The sequence below is a fragment of the Puntigrus tetrazona genome, chromosome 13 (genome assembly GCF_018831695.1).
Source record: "Puntigrus tetrazona isolate hp1 chromosome 13, ASM1883169v1, whole genome shotgun sequence".
Lineage (NCBI taxonomy): Eukaryota > Metazoa > Chordata > Actinopteri > Cypriniformes > Cyprinidae > Puntigrus > Puntigrus tetrazona.
In genome coordinates, this window is record NC_056711.1 from 21,481,771 (window position 1) to 21,486,458 (window position 4,688).

General features: G+C 39.1%; 1 pseudogene; it reads left to right on the forward strand.

Annotated features, from left to right (window-relative positions):
* LOC122357029 overlaps positions 1-4,277 on the forward strand; it is a 13,939-nt pseudogene extending 9,662 nt beyond the window's left edge.
* The last annotated feature ends 411 nt before the right edge of the window (positions 4,278-4,688 follow it).

A 4,688-nucleotide genomic window follows, 5' to 3' on the forward strand; every position in this document is an offset into this window, starting at 1 on the left:
AAATTCAGTGAAGCTGCTTTCAGATGTACTACAGAATCTTCACTGTAAACTGGAGGAACTGTGGTAAGATCATATTTAAACTGACACATGAAGCAACTTTATATACACAACTCCCAGATAAACAGGGTTGGGGAGTAATCTATTACATGTAAAGGCGCAATCTGGGGCAAGTTGCATAAACTTAACCATGTTTTGTTTTCCCTGCTATGTATTTTCCGGGAAACAGGAGGCCATGGCTGGATAATTTCATGTTCATAATCACCCTGGAGTGCTCAAAATTGTGTATATAATTTTGTCCACCGTGTTGGAAACAATAATTAACAGTAATTTTGGATTAACAATAATTTTCACAGCATTCTTTAATCATTACACTGTTTTGACCCTGCCTGTTTTGACCATGTTTTTGAATAAAGCTTTGCACTTAGATCCGGGCATAAAATGGCGGGCAAAACAACACCCTGTCAAGTCACAACTCATCTTCATGAGTTGTGTCAAGTCAGACCTTCTTGTCACATCTCAGCCAATCTTCCGGAGTTTGATTATGTCCTGTCTCTAGCACATGAAACAAGTTGTCTTTTGGTATTCTATTTTGATATCAAGTTGGTGATATCTTGTGGTCCTGAACTAATTCCTCTGTCTGAAGCATTTGCAATTATGGGGATTGCTTATGTTGTGTTTGGGCTGCATACAACACCACAGAACTGCTTGAGGTGGATGCATTCACTGTGATCTCTCCAGAGGTGGCGGCCTCTGCTACAGAACCTCCAAAGGTGTCAGTGGTGCTCAATTATAAACTCTCAGTTTGCTGTCTCACAGTTAAGGACACTGACAGTAAATTTCCCTCCTTTTCTATCACAGCCATAAGGGATGTCCTCTCTGTCCTGTCCTATCATGGCTATGGAGGCTGTGTGCATATCCTTGACTTGTCCAGTTACGGCAATATGGGACTTCTACAAATTATTTTCCTGACCTGACACGGCTCTGAACTAGGGCTCTGAACAAGTCTGTCTGGCTGGTTGTGAACTCAGTTCAGCTCTCTGTTTGTGAGTCTGAACTTGATTTATCTGCTGGTCCTGATTTTGTCATTAAGTCTGTTTTTTGAACCATCCATTTGTCCAGTTTCTGTTAATAGGTCTGAGTATGTATTGTCTGTGTGACCAGCTTCAGTCACTGTAAAGTCTACAATTCTTGAATTTTAATACAACTTGTTTTGAGGTGTCAGTCTACCCCATCTTAATCCAGGAATCTCTTTGTAAACTACTTGCCTCTCCAGTTTCCCCTCAATAAGTCAGATTTTGAACTGTGTGTCTAGTTACAATCAGTGGACCTGATTACGAACAGTCTGTTTATCCTGCCTCAATAAAGGAACTGTCTGCCAATCCAGTGTCAGTCGATGCACCCAATTGTGAACTGCCTGTTTGTTTGAACTCTCCAGTTAAATCTGATTCTTAAAAGTCTGTATGTCCATTCAAAACTAATGAACCTGTGGGTGTATTGTCTGCCTGTCCAGTTTCGGTCAATGGGCTTCACTACAAATTGTCTGCATGCTCAGTTGTCACCAGGGAAACTCTTAATGTACTTGTGTTCCCTGACCCAGTCCTTGAGACTGTATGTGCTCTCTGTTTTTCTATCTCAGTTTTTCCAAGGCCCCAATCTCTACTGTGGGTTCCTTTATAAGCCTGATCCGCTGTGGTGCTTTCCTGTTCCACCCTGGTGGACTCGGACCCATCTTCTCTGTCTTGGCGGTCCTCTGTTTCTGCCTGCTCTGCCCTGGTGGGCTCCTGTTTTTCACACCTTCCTACACCCTGGAATGCTCCAATGCCGTCTGCTTCACTTATTTTAAAGTGTTTGTTCTGATTCTCTACTTGTTAGTTTCCTCCATGGTTCCTTGCCTTACTGTTTCCGTGCACAAGGAGGCCTGTTCAGCTTTGCACACCACCGCTCTCTTCCTTGACGTGTCAGGAAGCCACTCTTTGAGGGGTTAATGTCATGATTTCATTCTATGTTCTACAGTCTTGGTTTTTATGGACACTTATTTTGACCATGGTTTTAAATAAAGGTTTATACCTGAATCTGCACATCTCTGGTTTTGTCAGTCCCTTTACAATATTCAACACAAGGGTTTGTAATTGTTTTATATTAAATTTAGATGTTTTGTGTTCTGACATTTTAGACCTGAAGAGTGTATTATTGTTCTCTACAGGTTGTGGGATTGTGGCGTAACAGAAGAAGGTTGTTCTGCTCTGGCTTCAGCTTTGAAATCAAACCCGTCACACCTGAGAGAACTGCATCTGTCAAGGAATAATCTTGGAAATTCAGTGAAGCTGCTCTCTGATGTACTACAGGATCCTCACTGTAAACTGGAGACACTGAGGTAAGATCTTTCTGATTGTCAAAAGTAGTAAAACCTTTAATGTCAATTCTAAGAATTGAGTAAAAACTAAATTTTATACTATCATTTTGCTTATGATAGTTTGATTAATAATGAACTTTGAGATAATATATACAATAGTAATCCTGTGATTAATTTCACTGGAATATCAAAGAGGTTTAGGTCCATCCCTGTCTTATCCAGGTTTTATATCCTGAGAAAAGTTATTCAAGTGGAATATAAAGACCCAAGACAATAAAGCTACAGATAAACAGGCAATGAGTCCAAAGAAAATATCATTAACATTATCCCAGTGCATGTGTAGGCATTAGTCTTACTTCTGTACATTTAAAACCTTGAAAATTTCTTGAGTTCAGCACATTATCTATGTTAACAGATGAGATAAAACATGACACAATATTATACAACATTATTATCCCAAGAGATAATAAATTAGATGTAATGGGGAACACTGTGAAGCAAATGCCCTCCTGTAGATGCTTATTAGAGAAGCAAGTGACTGTTTCTCCAGACAGATCCATTCTTACATCACTATGTAATAATATCTCACATTCAGCTTTGTGTTTTTGTTCAGTCCTGAAGCTTGTGACAGTTTCAAACAGCACCATTGAGCATCAAAATAAAGAAATCTCATTCTATCCGCAGCAGTTTTGTGGCAGTGCTCATCATTAAATCTCCTCTTCTGCTCAATAAAAACTGAAACTACAATTCACATGGTGTCACTGTTCTCTACAGGTTGTGGGATTGTGGTATCACAGATGAAGGTTGTGCTGCTCTGGTTTCAGCTCTGAGATCAAACCCTCACACCTGAGAGAACTGGATCTGTCTGGCAATAAACTAAGAGATTTTAGTATGAAGTTACTCTCTGATCTGAAGAAGGATCCACATTATAACCTGGAGACATTAGACTATTGTGAGTGCTTGTTTATTTGAAGTTTATACATTGAGTAACAGACCTTCTGTGTGTGTTATATTGGAGAATCTGAGATAATAATTCAGTTCCTCTTCAGTCTCTGTACTTTTAAAATTAATTTTAATTCTGTGATGTGACTGATTTATGAATATGAATATTTTAGTCTTTAGTCGCTAAGTGATAGTAGTTGTTGATCATATACTGTTATTAATCTATGATCAGTTGTTCATTCATATCCGTAATAATAATATAGTGTTTGTTCTGAGCTGGATCTGCTCATGTGACATGACAGCAGTAACGACCCAGACTTATATGAGACTTTCTGTGTGTTTTTATTGTAGTTTTCATCTGTTAGTCCAGTTTCCTCAAGATCAGCTGATGGTGAATAAGGAGCTGCTTCAGAGACATCACAGGCAACAAATTTAGTGATGTTCATTCCGGTTCATTTTCCTGATCAAGTCCTAATGCTTGTTATCCAATTATTGACTGTTAACTGAAAATTAGAATGTTAAGTTTAGATTTTAATTAATTTGGAATGGTAAGTGTATGTGACTCCAAATTTTGTATTAATTTTTTTTTTTACAACCAATAATTTTATATCTGATTATGTTTTCCGATTTATATTTTGGCACCTAATTTTACACTAAATCCAAATAGCAATGGATTCTATTTATACTAACTCAAGTAGCTGCAGTATTTAGTAATATACTTTACACTAAGTGCAAATAGCATTTTCTGCTATTTATACTACTTACTGCAAGTGGAAATTAGCTTGGGACATCAAGTTCAGTATGGGACGGTTCTATTTCTGTTATAATGTCATTAATGGTAGAAGGTAGGGGCCATTTAAGGAATGCTTGAACCTTGCTCTAATCTAGTGGTCTGCAACAGGCAATAATATTTGGCCCGCTCCTGCAGATTATTTTGATATCGGCTGGTTCTAAAATAGATAGTCATGACAGCAACAGTTACACACAAAACTACAAGACCCACAATGCAATGCAGCAAATGGGTGCGTATTCATAGTATGGTAGTTTGACCGCTAAACTGAGCCTTTTGTTTATTGAGTGAAAAAGTGAACATAGAATGTGCTGAACCTGAAATGAAGAGACGGAATTTACCGTGTTATGAAAGATTTGTTCGCTTGCTACCCAGTGGAGGAGGGCTAGGATTCGGAAGTACCTGCAAGCTGCTTCTTTCCTCGCGGAGACTGGACGGCCAAAAGATGAACCTTCGGAGTACAAGTCCCGCAACGGAGTCTTCAGCAGGAGATGATGGTGTCCTTTAATGCTGCACAGTGGACGAGGATCTGTCCGTTCATGACTCGTTAAACAGACTACACGGGATTGGAGCGCTGTAATCTGGAGGAGTTTCGCCAGGCCT